Below are 19,884 nucleotides of genomic sequence, written 5' to 3' on the forward strand. Positions count from 1 at the left end.
TGTGTGTGTGTGTGTGTGTGTGTACGTATCTGCGTGTGCCTGCATATCATCAGCATGAGGTCACTGCAGTGGAAACTCTGACAGTGGAGGTGCGCCTCAGCCTTGGAGGCTTTAGCTTATGTAAGAAGCCAGGTGTATCTGTTTATTACATATGCCTGATTCACAAACACACGCACGCACACACACACACACACACACACATTGGAGAGATTAAAACACACTGAGTACGAAGACACATTCAGTGAATGACTGTTGACCTGGAAATTGACTCCTTGACCTGTGAGGGAAATCACATCACTGCACAAAGCGTCAGCGGCTACAGAACCAAAATGACCAGCTAATGTCTCAATCCGACAAGTTCTATAGTACAAAAACATTAAGAGGATTGGTGTAAAAATGTGTTTGATTATGTTATTAAACAAAGAAGTTGTTAAGGTGTTATCTTAAAGTGGCAATCTTGAAGAAACGTCTGTTAAGTCACCATCTATCTCCAAATGAGGTAACACAACAGTGACTGAGCCTATGGCCCCACCGTTGCAAATACTGTAATATTTATATATTTGCAGTATCACCAGCTGGAAAAATGTTACTGCCACTGCAAACCAAGCATATCCTACTGCTGCAGCCACCAGTAACGACAGGTGTCACCAGATCAACCACGGGGAGTAAAAGGTGGGATTAAGGAGAAATCATGCTACATTTCTAAGAATCCAGACAGATTCATATTACTGTACAGAGGACAATAATGTCTACTGTGCAGAATCTTGCCATTTCTCGTCCCAAACACGAACTAAAAGAGGACAATTTCGGATTCTAACAAACGCCTCACTTCAAACAGATCATCAGCCCTTTATCACTTCACCACTGGATTTTTCAGCCCTTCTCGCTTTCAGTTGTTATCTCTCCGTCTCTCTCTTTCGTTGACAGCTGAAAAATACGAGGACAGGCTTTTCACAGTCACGAGTCAACACTCAACATCCTCTCTTTCTTTTAACCCCCTCCAGCAGTACCACCGCTCCCCCCTCTGTCTGTTTCTCTGGATGTTGACAATGGCATTTTCTGTGAGCAAGTGACTAAGACTCAAAGAATGTGAGAGTCTGTGTGTGACTTTGTGTGTGTCCCCCTCCGTACTGTCACAGGCTGTCAGGACCAGAGAGAGAGAGGGAGATGAGTCTGACAAAATGACAGCAGGACTGTATTTCAGTCTCCCATTGTGGCCGAGTCGGGGTCACGAACCTGGTGTGACTGTCAGAAAGGAGAGACAGAGGGTGAGTCAGAGAGGGAAAACAAAGCACCCTTACTAAATTTAGTTCTTAGTTTGTTTGTTTTTTTCAGATAATCTTGTCAAGTACGTTTTGTATCTGTTGAAGGTAAAAGTATTTTTATATTTTCAATTTTCAACTGATTCTGGAGAGTGGACAAGAAAAAAGTCAGAAAAATGCTCAATGACTGCACAGTAGGCAGGCAGCGTACGTTGGGTTTGTCAGAGTGTGACGAGTTTGCGAGTCAGGAAATCAAATTAATGAAAAGGCTGAAAAAAGCTAAAGTTTTCCATAGAGATGAGGGAAACAGCAGAGTTGGATGATAAAGCTCTCGTTGTTAATAAAGAAAAGATTAAAAACCAGGGATACACCAGTCTGATCCACTGGATCGGTGTTAGCCCCAGTACTGACCAAACTGATCCATTTAAAATACTATCTATTTTTTGCTGTGTGAAGGTGAGGTCAATATTTGCTGTGCCTTTAAAACATAACCAGTTCTTTTACACTTGCTCAGAGTTTTTCAAAGTACTTGGGTTTTTCCAAGCGTTTTGGACAGCTTGTCACAGTTGTTGTGTGGATTTAGTCTGTCTCAGTGTCTCCACTCTCTTCACGTAATCGAAGACTGACTGAGATCAGGTCACTCAACATCATATAGTCAGAGTTCTTTATGATTCTGGATCTATGTTTTGGCTTGTTATCGCGCTACAGAATGAACCAATCAGACGTCTCGCTGATGGTACTGTATGATGGACAAGAATCTAAACACTGAATATGAAAAGTGCTTTACAAGTAAAGTCCAAGTGAAGGACTGATGTATATACACAAGAAGATTTCTCTATAGATAACACAATATCTTGCTTGTGTGTAGAAGGGGATGGTTTTCTACAAATGATGAGAGAGACTGAAAGAAATGTGTTCAGTTCACTGCCAAAATGAATTCATACGTGCTCACTTGCAGTACGTTTGTAGAGTTCGACGTGTGTATGTTTTGCATCAGAACAGTGTTTTCCAGCTCCTGAGACAGGAAGTGCTACCTTAGCAACATGAGGAAAACACAGGAAGTGCAAACTGCGTGCCTCGAATTCCAGCGTTTTCTTACGCCAGTGATGGAGCAAGAGCCACAACCAGAGAGAGCCAGAACCAGAGCCAGAGAGAGAGAGAGAGAGAGAGAGAGAAAGAGAGAGAGAGAGAGAGCCAGAGCCAGAGAGAGAGAGAACAATGAGCAGCACACAGTTCCACCAAAAAGACACAAATGCTCAAACTGGAGGGCTGGAGTCTCACAGATGGTTAGACACGCACAAAAGGTCAATTATGAAGCTGTGGAAAGAAAAGACAATTATGGTGGATATGGGCGAATACACACATATCTCCAGAAACAGTTGCAGCAGGAATGTCGTGTATCTATAAATGAGGCCGAAACCCCAAGACCTCAAACCCAGGTCAAAGTAAAACTTTCCTCTGGACGTTTGAGCAGATCAACATTTCTTGCAAATCCCAAGAAAAAAAGAAGATGAATTTAATATTTGACTGTCAAAGACATCGATTAAGGAGATTCGTCATACTGATGGATTTATGCACAGTGGAGGACTAACCACTGTTACATAAAGAAAAATAAGGATTTTGCCCTTTGTCCTTCTACTGTAATAGAAGTAACTTTTCATCCTCTGACAGACTGAAATAAGTGTCCAGGAACTTTGCTCTGCTGGTCAACTTGAGTGATGAGAGTACTTAGATTAAAGTCCTCTATTTGTCCCCGGTCGGTTTGCTGTGGTGCAGAAAAATAATTCTGTTTTGGATTACTGTTTAAAAAAAAGTACTGCCATACATATGGAAAGAAATTACCAGAGATGAATCAGCCCTACCGTCAGCCAGAATGTTAATATCGGATGATTCTGCAAAACCCCAGATTAAGTTTAATGCCAGTGTTTTTCAGATTACTTTTTTCTACATACCATACTGTAGAGGCTACGGTATGGTTTTACAATATTGTTGACACTTGTTGCAGAAGAGATTGTGGGTAAAGTTGCAACTGCAAACCACTGTGATGCATATTTAATGAACGTTTTTATAAAATTGGAAAATGTTCATACTAGTCTTAGAACAATATGTTTTCTATCATCAGCACATTCAATGTTAAAAAGTCAGAATATCAGATCAAATCACCATGTTGATGACAGACCATATTCAGACCCGTCGACTTCTATCCAGATGTAAAGATTGTGTCTGATGTGAACTGCGTTTACTCCCAGCATCAGCTTGACTCTCAAACTCAATCTCCCGTGACTATTCATGATTGGATTTCGCATCCCCATCAACACTACAAGCACTTCAGAGCATTCCCATAAGCATTAGGCCGACTTTATCTTCACTTCTTGAATGAGCTTGTCCCCTCAAGCTCTTAGATTGCAATTTAAGAGCGGGCTATAAAAGTAAACCCTCCTTTCATCTTCAGTACATAAATGTACGGTAGTGTAGGGTGCCATATAGATAAAGTTGAATATATATTATTTTCTACACATGCAAACAAAGAAAGTTAAGGGAAGTCATGTGTGTTCACAGACTCCTCAACAAATGTGGCCACATGTTTCTGACTTCCAAATGTAGTTTGGGTGATTGGATTCCCTGTGCACCTCTGTTGCATTTGGCCTTGTGTCTGTGATCAGATCATCCAGGACAGGTTTTAATAGCAGGTCTGAACAGTGACTGTGTTGAGCTGCTGACACACTGATCTCCCCAAAAAATCTGCTCTATTTCTCCCCCACTCTTCCTTTTTTCCCCCCTGTTTTCTCTCACTGCTGTGCGTTCCTACCTCCTCTTCCTTTAATCAAAATGCTTTTCTCTTCCTCCTCCTCCTCCTCCGCTGTGTGGCCTTGTATCACCTCTTTCACCCGTCTTCAGTCTCCCCCTCCATCGCTCTTTCTTTCCTCCTCTCAGCCTCGCTGTTTGTCAGCCAGGCTTGTCAGTGACGTTATTATGTTGGCATAGATTATGCTGGGCCAAACACTGGCTGGATTTACTCCTCTGCCTCGGCTGACTCCCCTCCCCTCTCTCCATTCTTATCCTTCCCCTCTCCCTCTGAGCTCCCCTCTTTCCTTCCTCTGCATCCCTCCTCAACTTTCTCTGCTTCCAGTGATGCCTTCTTTCTACTTGCCTTCTCGTCCTCCTTTCACCCTCCCTTCCCTCAGTTCCACTTCAGTACTCCTTAGCTCTCATTATCTTACTCCTCTCCCCTCTTGACCTCCTCTTTACCTGTTCTGTGCTCTTTCCTCCCACTCTCATAACTCCATCCTTGTCCTCATCTCCCCTGACTTCCCATAGCTCCTCCTCCTCCATCTCTCTTTCCATTGTTCCCATCTCCTTGCAAATCCATCCCTTTCTGCATAGTGTGGCCAAAAGTATGTGGACAGTCAAACAGAGTTTCGCATTATGGGTTGCCTAACAGGGGTGTCCACATACTTTTGGTACCACAGTGTATGTCTTTACCTTTAGTCTATCTCTGTCTGATCTTTATCCCTTGCCTTCTCCCTCTCAGCTTCCTTCACCAACCTCTAACTCTCTTATAATACTTTCCTCTTTACCTCCTTCTATGCCCCCACCCATCCCCCCATTAAATCTTTAAATTTCATTTAATCCATGTACCACAAACTTCAAAAGTCCTTTTAAAAAGTTTTCTACCTCGCCTGCTCTCTGTACCAACATCCTTCCCTCCTCTGTCCTCCTTCCTCCCTCCCTCACACTCTGTGTCTCTCCCTGTTCTGACAGTGTGATCCATGGGGGCATTATCTTTCCATTATCTGTCCATCCCATAATCGTTTCCCTCACCTCGCCCGGCGTCTCTGGAGAATATTAATCAGCTCACAGACAACTCTAATCACTGCTCTGGGGCTATAACGGGAGCTGCAGTCCATCAGGCACTAACCACACACTCGCACAGAGACACGCATGCAAGAGCAGTTTCCAATTAGTCTGTTACTCTCACTCTCTCGCACTGAGTACATTAGGTTCACATAAATCATTAAATAAAAAGTTTAGTACATACTGATATGGCTAATGTAAAGCCTGATACACACAAGCACATGTGATTTGTCAAGGAAACCCCTCACATTCACACACAATGTACAACAAGTAAATCAGGCAGAAAAGCATTTGTTGCATCAGTTGGTGCTCAGCTAAAAACTGAAACAGGCAAAACATGCAACCTTTGAGATGCTGAAGATGGCACGACGGGTGCACGAAGCACAGCGGCTGTCGTTTCCCAAGCGGTTTCATACCATTTCAAAGGTTTACTAATGAGAAAGGCAAATAACTTGCCGTGACAAATGGTAAGTATCAAGCAGATTTAACACCACAACAACAAAGACTATCTGAACATCTTACTAAGTCCATGTCCACATGTCCACACTCAGATAAATGCATCCATGCATAACAGAGTCAAGGGTGTGCCACACTCTGTGCATACTGTGAAATCCTTTGTGATAAATTGGTGATTTTAGGCTTCATAAATAAAATTTGACTTTTCTTGATAACACAGGGAGTCAAGGGATGTTTAGTCTCCAAATGATTCCAGAAACATCACAGGAATTTGTTTTTACTGCAGTGTTATTGCTTTTATTACAGTAATTTTTTTTACCGTGCCAAGATCTCAATCTCACCTATGGGAGGAGGTTTACAGCAAGACTGTTCAGTCAACCAATTTTCAACAACTGTACAACGCAGGCATTAGACCAGCTAGGACTACTCCACAACAGCATGTGGTGAAAAGTTTAATGATATGAGGCAAGTGTTGGAAATTGAGAGTCGATGAATGTGAAAAAGAAAAATATAGGAGGACCGAGTCGTTGGTTAGGCTGGTTGGGGGACAGGTGTAATGGAAAGGGGCAAGAGGAGACTCAGTGTGGGCAACTGAGACAACACAGAGAGGGTGGGCTAATATTGCATGCATCATCTTGATGGACGCCTGCTCCTCTGAAGGCTGAATGAGGCACAGCATACTGCACTAGATACTCGTCTACCAAATAACCAGCCACTCTGATGTGGCTACAAATTTGGGGAACTACATCAAGACAGGCACTTTTTTTCTGTTATGGCATCATATTCTATTATCTGATGTATACTGTTTTTATGATATCATTTTTTTCCCATGTCAATTTCACTTTTCAGACACTGGATGCCTTCATCTGTACATGCTGTCAGTATCGCACTGAATCCATAAAGACACGAAGCCAATTTCATCTCATAAATCCATCTGCAGCACATTACTGAAGCACATTTTAATCCAAATGGCAGAAGGAGAAAAGGGCAAAAGATGAAAGTATAAAATGTTTTCTCCCCCAACAGACTTCTTTTCTTCGCAGAATGATCCTGATTATGAATGGCCGCCCCAAGGAGGATGAGAGGAGGAGGTGGAGGAGAGCAGAGCAGAGGAGGAGAGAAGGGAGGGATGAAAGGAGGAGAAGAGAGGAAGATCAGAGGCTGAGGAATGTTCGCCATGGGGGGTGCACGACGACTAAACACACAAGAAACTATGAATGTCCACATGCATGTGCTTGCACATATGTTCCAGTAAACAGACATGAAAGGAGTGATGCAATTGTGTGCTGTACATGCAACTGTACAAACTGCCAAATGCACAGATGCAAAAAAAAAAACTGACCCTGTTCACACAGACGGTCCACATTACACGTTACTGCACACGCCATGTTAAGATGTCGTGCGCAGAGACATCTTAAAATCCCCAAATTCTCTCCTTCAAACAAGCTGAGAGAGGTAGAGGAAGAGTTAAGGAGGGGTGTAGCGTGAGCTGGGATGTTATGGAAAGATAAGGGATGATGGGTTATGTGAGGAAGTATTCGTGTGTGTGTGTGTCTGTATAGGCAATAAATCCCAAGGGGGACTGCAGCAGACACAGCTGTTTCACACCCGTCCAGATGTCAGTGGAGAAGGAGAGACAGAGCTACATAGAGAGGGAGAGGGACATGCACAGACCTATACTGTACACATCAAAGACAGTAAAGTAACACACATGCATACACAAACCCACAAAATACACACCACAGATGGCGTTAGGACTCATTGAGAGCATCAGAAAACACTTTGAACTCAGTGAACGAGCTCTTCTTCCTCTCTGCAGCCAAAGTGTTGGAGACACAAACGTGGGCTATAACATACAGTAACTGCTGATAGAAGCTGCTGTGATGGAGGTTTGGATTCTTGGCCGTGCTAACATTAGCCGTGATAACACTAAACCTGAAACTGGTGGAAATTACTACATGCAGCAACTGCATGCCGTCTTCAGAGGCTCATTCCTTACTCATCTATGGATAAGGTGATACTGTGCTGCCCCTGCGCCTGCTTCCATTTCAAGTTATACTTGTTTTGCCTTCTAATATTTATCACATAGTGCTGTGCAGTAGACCACACCTCCCTTCAGGTTTGAGCATGTAAGCTGCACAGATAACGTCTCAGAAAACGTTTCCATTATCCATTATCTATCACCTCTCGAAGACAAAATCTGTAACTATTCTGTTTCCACTGCCAGTAAGTTTTCTGTCTTTCTAATCTTAATTCTAGTATTATTATGATACTTCTTGCCACAAATAATAACCGTTTTATGAGTTGAGTAGGGCACAGTGTGTTGACTTCAGCTCTTCATAAGGTTCTTATGGTCTGCTGATTCGGAAACAAAGCTCTGCTGTATTTTACGATGGCGACTGTTGGAACAGACACATCAGCTCTAACAAGGCGTAACAGCTCCGTTTCCACTGAGGGTCTGACACCAAATAGGAACAACACATTCACTATAATCATCTACTCACCATACAACTGAATCTTTCATCACAAGCTCAGACTACATTTTTTAATGGCTGATGTCTATGTGCTTAAAGAAAAGAAAAGCATGGCACTGATTTTCACACATGAAAAAGTAAAACAAAATGCCCTCAGTTATTATTTTTCAAGTGCTGGCAAGATTGCCTTTATGAGGATTATCTCCCTGTGCATTTGTCAACACAGCCTCATAAAACAACTGCAAACTCTGAAAAGGAGTTTACGTACTGCAGAGAGGAATTTCTCAAGATTAAGTCAATCAGGATGAGATGCAGCCAATTAACAGGGATAGAAGTCAGGATTTTAACGTGTTTGTCATGTAAAGCGTTTACAGAACACGCATGCATTCCATGCTGATGTTTGGACACGTCAAATCATCAGCTGTACATATTTTGGTAGTTTAGTGTATAAACACCTATTGCAGCTTCAGTAGCCGACTCCTGAAATATGACTCATTTACAGTTAGATGCAGCCCTTTTTTCATCCAGCTGTGTCACTTGTGAACCTAAACTGCAACCGTGGCAGAAAGCAGTGGACTGTGTTTGGACTGAGAGTATGTTGTTCTGCCCACAAGCAGTTCTCAGTGGGAGGTGTCAGCAGCGCCTGCCAGCCTCGCCACATTTGGTCTGGCTATACCTGGAGAGGGTCAGCTCGAACCACAGACAGGTCAGATTGACTTTAGCTTATAGACTTCAGCCTGGTTTCTATTTCACTCATAAACTCATGTTGCCCAAGTGGTGTTTCTTCACATTCATATTTCTTAAAGTAGCGGGTCTAGTTGTTAACAGAGCAAACCCTTTACCGTTTATCTGAGTACAAAATAAAGGCTGAGGGATGTATTGCAAAGAATATAAAAAAAAGGTAGGTGACAGTTATACTCTTGGCATCCTGTATTATGATATTCATAATTTTCTAAAGTATTCTATTGCAATGAGTCACTTTCTAAAGACCCTGTTTCAGTGAAAAATAAAACCAGTTTTAACAATCCTGTACATGCAGGGCCTTCATGTCAGCGTGCCCTGTTTAAAGTGTTAAAGGATGTGGTGGTTGTGGAAGTGGTTTGTGAGTGAAAGAGGACCTTTCTCCCATCAGGCCAAGCTGTTGATAGGGGATGAATGCACTTTGGCTAACTTCTATCCTTCACACACACTGAGGGTATCACTAACGAATGAGTGATCTGTTTCCCTCTTCAGGATGTTTTGAAAGTGAAAGTGGAGACTTTTCTGCCTTTCTTCTTGGCATGTATACGGGCGCACATACACTCAGACACACACAAACACACCAGCATTTTAACCTGCATCTGTCGCCTCTTTAAGTGGAAATTTAAAAGTGGTGCAAGCGCAGCTGCATGTTGATGTTTGGAGGAAAAGACACAATACGAAACACATACAGAGGTAAGAGTGGAGAGTTTCCTCTTTGAACCGTAACTGACAAGTTTAAAGAGCTTGTTATACTTTTTATATGTGAGATAAAAGACAGGAAACAGTCTGTTTTGTTTTGTTTTATCTTCTCTTGACATCCACTTGCAAATTAGGGCAACTTCATCAGGAACCAAATCAGATGCTCAAGAAAACCTTTCCAAAGTCAACTGGTTTGTAGACTTTTGAATGTGTTTCACTGCTTTCACACATCCATTGGTTTCTATGGACCAATACAATATTTAAAGTAATATCTTCATTTTCCACTGGGAGTTTGATTGTAACTAAAGAATTTCCCTACAGGGTTTAATAACGTTTCTCTGATTCTGATCTTTAAGATTTCTGCCAAGAAGAATGATATTTCATTTATAGTCATGTTGTTATATTAGCTATATATAGGCATCAAATTTAAAATTAGAGCAGTTAATGAAAACTGAAAATTCAGCTGTAAGATTCAGCTTTTGTGCTGCAGTGATACTTCACTGCAGAATCATGACCTTAATAAAACATGATGGAAGCTAAACACAACTGCATCACACAACTGAAACCTGGCCAAAGTTGAGCTGTTTATGCAAAGTGTCTTACATTAACAGAGCATTAGCGTGAGTGGTCCTGATGTAAAGTGAACCCAGAGTTTCAGCGTTGCAGTCCAGCTCAGGGCGCTGAGCTGAGACGACGATGGGATTTAAATCAAAGATCAAGTAGAAGGTCAATAAAAGGTCAAAGTTAGGCTGTGACTGGGAAGGCATTCACAGAATCAAATGTGCTACGCATCTGTGCATGAAGGCCCACAGTGTTTTAGAACCAAACTACATATAACCTACTCCACGCAAAAGTGCTCCATATGAAATGACAAAACATGATTTTTGTCCATGCCGTCTACAACAATACTTTCTGTATAAGCTTGTACTGATCTGTTGCCACTATTTGCAGGGCGACATCATTTGTTGGTGCTTTTCGTAACTGTGTTACTATCACTGCTGCTGTTACGTAACAGGTTGAGAAATAAATCTGTTTTGTGATGTGGAAATGCTATGGCTAAGGTTTGGTTATGTTCAGTCACAAGGCCAGTTTGGTTGGGTTTAGGTAAAGATCATGGTTTGATATAAAATTCCTGCTTCTCTAAGGTTGAGGGGTTTTCAGTGTCATGGTTACAGTAATAAGCACTTGGTGGAGGTTAGGGAGAAAACAGCAGTCATGGTTACAAGAAACAAACACTGGCTGTTGGTTTTGAAACAAACAGTGGTGTCCTGTGCTGAAGTCTAACGATCTGTTGACCCATCCGTCCACTTTGACCTCCTCCCTCTCTGGACTTTGTAGCTCAATAATAACATCAGGGTACTTCCTTCTTGGTTCCCAACAGAAAAGAGTCATCATTCTTTTGGCTTGTTTTGTCACTTGAATGTAGACTTACGTCATTTTTGTGGATTTGCTGAAACAACTAATGCCTGTGGTTTTCTCAAAGTAACAACAATGGTTCATAAATATACTTACAACAGTTGGAGAATGGTACATACCAGTGGTGTGCGGTGACTTTTGCTAGATAGGCAAAGAAGAATCTTCCTGGACGTCACAGAGAATCCAACACCTTGATTAACAGAGAGGAAACATATTAATATGATAACTGAAAAGCAGAAAAGAATTAAAATGCTTGGATATTATTTTACATGGTTAAATGTAAATATGTAAATTCTGTGAAAGCTTTCCTCCTCCTTCCCTTGTACACAAAACAGTTTTACCTCTACAACAAGCATGACAAAAATTCCAAAATAACACAACCTATTCCTTGTTGCTTTTTTTTTTTTTTTGTTTTCTGCTATTAGGTTATTGTTATCGAAAATCACTGTAGGAAGGCGTTGCATCAGATCAGTTTACCATATCACAGGATTAGTATGGTGCATGGCAGTTTACACACCAAAGAACTCCATCATAGCCTGATAAAAGAAGCTGTGGATTCAGCTGTGTCAGTGTGAGGCAAACCGCAGAAACCAGCTCAAACACACTGTGGTTGTGGGGCACAGATACTTAAACACCCCAGACAACACTGGAGGTGTGAGTCTTTCAGTAGTTTATCCACACAAGGCCCATCAAGGGCAGCAGCTCTTTGTACGGGCAAACCCTAATTACAGTTTGGACCGTCATGAAAAAGCTTCCGCTCTGACATCAAATACAAAGTCACTGAAGTACAAAGGCTTTCATTTTTTCCTTTGTTTCAGATGCCAGCGCAGCAGAAGCAGCGGAGTACTGAGGAGGAAACGGCGGAAAGATAACGGGATTTAGAAAGAGCCGGGCAGAGAAAGAGAATTGGACAGAGACAATGGCGGAGACAAAAATGGCACAGCGAGACAAGAAGACAGACAAGAATGAACAAAAAAATGGAAACGTGATAAGGATGATGGATGTAGAGGGAGGGAGGGAGGGGTAGAGCTCCACATACACATCAGACAGGAGGAAATGCCATTAAGTTTGGATGTGGACAAAGCGCCAACAGATGAAACAGATCAGAAAAATGAAACACAAAGTCAGTGCACAAACTTCATGAGTAAGTTCTCCCAGTTTCCTCCGAAGCTGTTTCCTCCATCAGAGAGTGCATGTGTGAGTGAGGGACTTTTCCTAATTGTTTTCTTTTCTCTGTCACTTCAGGTTAACAATGGTCTATTCTGTGTTTCACTGGGCAGGAGGCTGACACACCCACACACATGTCCGAGCACTGTCCAGAGCGTGTGCGTGGGTGTGTGTTGGATATTTCTGGGGAAGTTATTTTGATGACAGTGGCGGCCCGTGATGGTGATAACAGTTTATTCTTATGCATGTATGTGTGTGACAAAGAAGTTTGGCGTGTGTATGCGTGTTCCTGTTTGTCAGTAGATTGGACAGACGGTTTACACTGCAGATCCTGCGGAGGTGAGGATGTGTGTGAGTGTGTGTGTGTGAGTGTGTTTAGAGGAACGTGTGTGTGTTTATGGGTGTGTTTCTGTGTATGTGTGTTTCTCCCACATAATATCCGCTTCTACCTTTGTACCTCCAAATTTGTCTCTGTTTTGTCTCCAAAAATGGACATTTAAAGGATGAGAGAAGGATGACGAATGTCTGTCTCACTGTTGAGCTTTAAGTGACATTTTCCAAATATAAAAGCATATAAAAAAACACTTTAACAATAATTAAATATCAATTTATCAATAACTGAGTACATTCATTTCATGTGAATATCAGAACAGTTGGTGGTGCTAATTTTCTGGCCTGGTGCCATGAAACCATCAGCAAGAGGGCTGACTTAACTAAAAGACTGTTAGTCAAACCTCAGATAGTGGAATGCCATGTGAAAAACAGGCATTTAGGTGGAAGTGTGTTGACCTTTGTGGTGTGTTTATCCTCTTCAAAGAAGCAAATGAATCACACTCATCTGTAGAAACGAAAGTAAAGATGGATGATGGGAAAAGCCAGGAAAGCAGCAATATCCTCTTTTCCAGCAGGAAACAACTTCATTTATGGGAAATGTGGTTGTAAGTAGGACAACACTACTACGACTAAAAACATGAGCCAGAGGCTACCAATGGACACAGCCTAATTTGTTTTTGGTAGTTATGGCAAAGTTTCTCAGTAAACTGCTTTTGCTAGAGGTCAGCCAGAAGCCAATAAAATCCAGCCAACACCAGACTGTGGATGGCTCCTAACCTATAGAAAAGAGTTCCAGTTAGTTTTCCTGGATTTTAGACTTTCGTTTCTCATCACAACCTGATCCTTGATCTTTTTACAAAAATCCCCACTAACTCTCCCACTCACGCATTCACGCACATCCTAACACACACATAAAATAAACAATTTGCACGGCTTACTGTAATCCAGGAAAACAGATTTGTTACTGTAAATCTCCTGGCGTAGCCTCTTTTTACTGCTGTCATGTACATCAAAAGTCTCTCTGTTGCTTTTTTAACCCTCCCTCCCTTCTCAACCTCTTTTTTTTATTCTTCCACCCACCTGTCTCATCCTCTTACCAACTTTTCTTTGCCCCTTTCATATCCAAGAGAGAGACAGAGAGAGAGAGAGAGACAGACTTAAGATCCAGGCAGCAACAAAAACACACCCCCTGATGCCGACACACACACACACGCACGCACACACACACGCACGCACGCACGCACACACGCACACATTATCCTCACACCAACATCTCAGGCCAAGTTCTTGACAACAGACTCCCAGCAGTCTCTGCCTCCTCCACAGCTTCATAATTGACCTTCTGTGTGTGTCTGGCCATCTGTGTGGCTCCACTCGCCCTGTTTGAACATTTTTACTGTGAGTAGTGCTCACTGGTCCGTCTCAACTTTTTTTTTTTTTTTTCACCCGCTCTTTCTCCTTCCCCGTCTGCCTATCGCCTCAAACCCCTCAGGCCTAAATGGAGATGACAGTATTGATCAGTTTCTCCACAAACACTCTCCTCATCCTCCTCCTCTCTCCTCTGATGGAAGATTTACTGCAGTATCATGCAGATTTACCCAGTCATGCTCTGGTTCTGACTGCAACATGGTATCAATCATATATATATTTATCTTATATATATATTTTTCATTTTGGCATAACATCAGGCTTGTATCCAAAAATTGGAATACGATTTAAAGTGTGAGAAGATTTAGCTTCAGTCACTTCATTACAAACAAAGCATTACAATCAGTAATGAAGCATGCAGGAGTCACTGCCATGTGCCATGATGTTCTAACTGCATTTCTGTGACCAAACTCCCGGAAACACAAATAAAGCCGTACCGAGAGCGGTAACGGGTAATTTTGTTTCCTTCTCTTAGAATCTAATCTGCAGGATGTTGCTGATGCTAATGATGATAATGGTCCTGATGCTGGTGACCTTCATTATGATGACTATGTTGATGAAGATGTACTGTGCCTCTGCAGCACACACAGTCATCTGACCTCTTGAAACATGCAGATCAACAGCACCTCTCTGTGGCAAAGACGGAAAAAAGCCAAGCGGAGGGAAAATGATGCTACAGATGGACCTCATTCAGCCCGTCAATGATCCATCAAATCCTTCACAACTCTCCAGCACATCCATCAAAACAGTCTTAACATCCAACACAAAGCTTTGATTAAATAAAAAGAAAATTGTATGAAGCAAATTGGCGAGTCTATATGCAAATTCTATGACCTTTTGCTTCCGGCTGGTTGCACCCTTAATTAGTTTTATCAAAATAAGTGTGTGGCAATCTATTTGTATCATGCCCTGCACTGTAGGTATACTAAAATGTTTTGTTTACTTATTTTTAAACTACCTTGTGGTTGCTGGCCAGTTATAGTCTTATATTAGTATAATTTAGTCTTTTAATGCTTTCAGAGAATTAAATTTTTTACCATTGTAATTGGGTTAGTGCTTGTCAGTGTAAAACATGAAACAATTATTTATTTAAACTGATGTCTATGTGCTTTAATTTATCTTTATATCTCAATAAATTGAATGACGTCAGGCTTGTGTCGCACAAACTCTTTGAGTAGTTAAACAGCGCCTCCCTGTGTCAAAACATGAAAACAACAAGCACAGCTCAGGGAGCGGAGTCGAGATAATGATTCAACAAGTTAAGTTTAAACTTGAAAATAATCAACGACATATTAGTGGGACTGGATGGCAAAATTAAAAATAAACTGTCAGTGGTGTCAGGATTGTTATATCTAATATCACTGCTGCCTGTTCCCAGTTCCCTTCCCTGCATGTCAAATGTTAAATGCGGTCATGAATTATAAGTGTTTAGTATAGTCAGTTTGAAGCATGTGGTCATGTGTGTGTGTGTGTGTGTGTGTGTGTGAGTGAGTGAGTGAGTGTGTGTGCTATCTGTATGACAGATCTCTACATGATCATAAATGAGGATGAGGAGGGTGAATGTCTGCCGACTGGAATAGAATGATATAAAGATGGATTGAACTCATCACCAAAGACCAGGAGCAGACAGACAGAGCCATCTCTCACCAGCCTGTGTGTGTGTCTGTGTGTGTGTGTGCAGTCATTCTGTACATTTCCAAATTTAGACAACAAAACAGACAACAGATGTAAACACACACATTCACCCATCTACTTATTTATCTTTGTTTGGCTCTGTGTCACCATTAACAGTCATTCATCACTGTCTTTCATCACCAGAAATACAGCACAACACTGTGCTGCTCAAACCTGTGAAGTCTCACAATATAAAACCCGTGAACTGTGAATCAGAAAAGGTTACTGCAGCAATTAACAGCAACATTTACACTCCTTGTGGACAGATGACTCTGCAGTACCTCAAAAAAGCCAATGAGTGGCAGCACTACAGCTTGGATGTGAGGAGCTTAGTGCAGAAGAAAGAGTTATTTTTGTCAAATTACTGAGCCTCCTTCTTATCAGATAAAACATAAAGGTGAAGTTCTAATTCAGCACTCATGGTTGTCCTCTCAGTGTCAGGAGCTTTTCTTTGATAAAATTCAACATGACAATATACACGTGTGTAACACTGGGTGATACATAACAACAGGTGATGTTACTCAGGGAGATGCATTTCTCCACCATCATCTACATGTAGGATTTTCTAACATCTCAAACCTTTTTGAAACACGCAGTCTGAGCGTGCCCCACTTTGTGCTGCAATTATTCAGGCGTGCAGCAGCCTGAAAGTAAGGCAGCATGTGAAACACTCTCTCGAGCTGTCTTTCTTTATTTCTCACACAGCTACCTCCATCACAAATCGTGTGCACAACAGTGTGCAACACCGTGAATGTTTTTGAGGAGAGTGAACCTTATCCTCACTTGATAGTTGATCATATCTCTTCCTTCCCTATGACGGCAGGGTTTTTTTTTTTTTACCTCTGTCTTTGAGTGTGGCCATTTGGGGACAGGTAGAAACACTTTTTCCTTTAGATAAATCACTTTGTTTGAAGCATTGCACCTTAAAGGGGAACTCCAGCGATTTTATATTTTTTTTTGATAAAAATGAGGGGCCTAGTGACAGTAAAGAAAACAACAGTCAAAAATCTGTGTGGCACAGGCTGAGAAATGCTGACTCTTAGTCCCTGTTATGGGTTAAACTTAAAAAAACTGGATCCTACAGTTCCCAAAATGCAACCCAATAACATCTTCAGTTAGACCCTCTCTGACTGATAAACACCCACTGTCAGTTACCAGTTTATCAGCTTTTTCTATGGTCACTAACTCATCTCTATCATTTCCAATCCTGCCCCTTCCACCTGCCCTGCAGTAACCCCCGTCTTTCCTGCTGTTCCCACACCCACCTACTCACCTGTTGAGTAGGTGGGTGTGGATAGACTGTAATCTGTCCATTGTGCTGTACCTTCTGTACCTTTTTGCTGCCTGATTTTCTGCCTCTGCCTGACTCTTTAGAAATTTTTACGACTTTGCCCAGTTCTTTTACCTCTTCGCCTGCTCTTCTGCTCTCCTGTTGCCAACTCCAGCCTGCCTACAGACTTTGCCCTTCGCCTTTGCTTGTTTTGCCTGTTGCCTCTTGAGTAAAGGTGAACTATTATATTCCATCATCTGTGTCTCTGAGTCGTGCACTTGAGTCCTACCTGTTTACTGAGCTGTGACAGCCCACTCTTTTCAAACTCCATTCTCAGTGAGTAAAGTAGCTTTTAAGATGAAATTTTTGCCGTCTCCAAGCCCCAAGCTGAGAGAAAATCATCAGGGTTATTTTCCTCAGACTTTAGAAAGCTCCCTCAGTACAACAAGAAGACATTATACAATTCTACTCACAGGCAGAGAAGCACTCCTCATGATGAGCAAACTGAACCTGATGTGTAGTTTGGTGTTAGCAGGCTGTGAGAATCTTGGAAAATGAAGTGCCCCAATAGACATTAATCAAACCGTGGCTATGTCTGATATCCTTCACTATTTAGGGAGATTTATTCACTGTGTCATGACGAAAATTCCCATAGTGGAACAAAAAGAAGTCGAGTCCACGGCATGTACACTTTTCCCTACTGCTGACAACCGCACAATGAAATGCGCCACGTTTTAGAGATTAAAAATAAAAATTACTGTTGTGCAACTCAACAGTTTCACTGAAATGATAATGATTCACAAGCATCTGAAATCTCAACTCATCGTTCACTATAGAGTAAACCACTGAGTGTCTATTGTGTAGGGGGCTGTGAATGTGTAAATGAGGGACTGATGTTGGACGCAGTTTGTGCCAGATGCAAATTTTACAAACAGCAAACAAAAAAAAAAAAAATAAAATTCCCTCTGGATTCATTACCTTTTGCAATTTATTTTGAGAGCAGCTGATAGAGCCATCATTCCATCATCTTCAATATGGATACTATTATCCATGAAGGCACAATAATATCCATCAAATTAGAGAAAATCTCCCAGCATGTTGTCATTTAAGACTTTAAGCAGACTTAATTTTGCCCTTTTCCACAGTGGGAATGCAATACAATACTAACACAGGGTTACAGTGATCATTATGACAGAGCTATACACTTTGGGAAAGCATACTATTGTAAAGGTACATGTTCAACAAATGTTTAGCCCACCTTCTATGAAAAGGTCCAAAAAACTATTTTCAAAGGCTACATAACTCATACTGATGGCAGGGTTTACCTTATCAGGGAACTTTAAACGGATATCATCCTCACTGCAGAGCCCCTCCAAAAGCAATTTGGATCGTGGAATAATGTAATTTTGAAAAAGCAATCTCCCAAACAACTGCGGTGAAAAACAGCCACAGCAGGAGCAGTAACTTATCGTGATGTGATTTAACTACCCCTTGTGCTATTCTGAATGGGCACCTACTGTAAATGGAAAACTGTTATTCCGGTAAGTGAAGATTTAAAATACTGCAATTGCCAAATGAGAGAAATTACGAGGAAGAGGAAAGAATAGAAGGTGAAATGAAGGTCGGGAAGCTAAAGAAGACGGAGTAAACAGGAGTGAGTGGGAAAGCACACAGGAACAGGTTTGCAGTAATAAACACAATCCACCAACCACATGTTGGTAAATTTAGACTGAGTCCATTAACATCTGTCTGTTTCACCAGTCTCTCAGGAAGGTGAACAACCACCGATTCAATGCAGCATTCCAGTCTCTTTGTTTTCACTGATTGTGTCCCAGAAAGTGAGACGTTTTCTAACTGATCCATCTCTGCAGCTGACTCGTGAAGATTTCAGACTCAAAAAAGTGCCGGTCAGGTCTTTTTCTGGCATTCTTCATTCCTGCTGTTACCTGGTGGAAACATTTAATTATTTGGCAGACAAGTTTGTTCAAAGCAGTGTAAGATGTACAATCCAAGCCACCGTGTATCAAGGAGAAGCCAATTGAGAGCCTCAAGGTCAGTGATGCATAGGAGGGAGATTTTTGAAGAGAGAGAAAGAAAGAGTGAATTTCAGGTGAGCTAAATCTTGGAGTGGGTGTCTTTTTTGAAGAGAGAACTTGTTAAACCACAAGAGACCACACAGAAGAGGAGTCTAGATTCTCTACCTTGCAGTGACGGTAGGATTATTCTTCGTAAGTTGTTTGACATGATGCACGCCTGTTATTTCCTGCCGTCCATGTCCAAACAGGACATTTAAGCATAGTAAGCTGTTTGTTAAACTCTACTTTGAGTCCAGTCTTCTGTTGTCGCTTTCACCAGACTGTGATTGTCAATTATGTTTCTGTCTGACCCCTGCTGATTTTACTTACCTACAGAATTGCTTAGACTGGCTGACATATTGTACATATATTATATAGGATCTAATTAAAAATGTAAAATAAAAATGTCCTTCCCTTATTTCTAACTCTGTGCTGCTTAAGCATGTGCCTCACGTTTCACTGAGTATTCATGGTACATGGCTGGTTCACAAGCTGACATGACTTTGGTCCTAATGACATTCGTTATGAGCTTAATTAGATGTACAACAGGCCATTGTGGAAGCAAAGTTGATAATTACATTCTGGGCAAAGGTTGACTAGAGAACATGCTACTTAGATGGCGTCTGCCCTTTTTAACCGAGTTGGTCACGAGGCGTAGAGAGGTTGAGGACGACAGACAGAGATACACAGAGTGTGAAAGTGACAGAATGTCAGTCAGACTGATTTGGTCAAATTGACAGACGGAGAAATTGCTACCACTTTGCTATTTTGCCAAGTGGCACTTTGAAAAATGCTGTAACTTTTAAAGAAATAGTTAAACATGTTGGGTGAAATGCTTGTTCATATTCTTTTTTTTTTTTTTTCACAGTAACTGCATGAAAAAATTCAATAGCACCCTCATGTCAGCTTAGCTCAGCACGTAAAGGAAACAGGGAAAGGGCTAGCCTGGCTACACAGAGCTGTGTAATCTTTAGGGAGAGTTATGTGCTGGACTATGTCTTGGCCAGTCCCCAGTGACTTCCTGGAGTCTCCAG

This window comes from Toxotes jaculatrix, chromosome 4 (assembly GCF_017976425.1).
Source record: "Toxotes jaculatrix isolate fToxJac2 chromosome 4, fToxJac2.pri, whole genome shotgun sequence".
Taxonomy (NCBI): Eukaryota; Metazoa; Chordata; class Actinopteri; family Toxotidae; genus Toxotes; species Toxotes jaculatrix.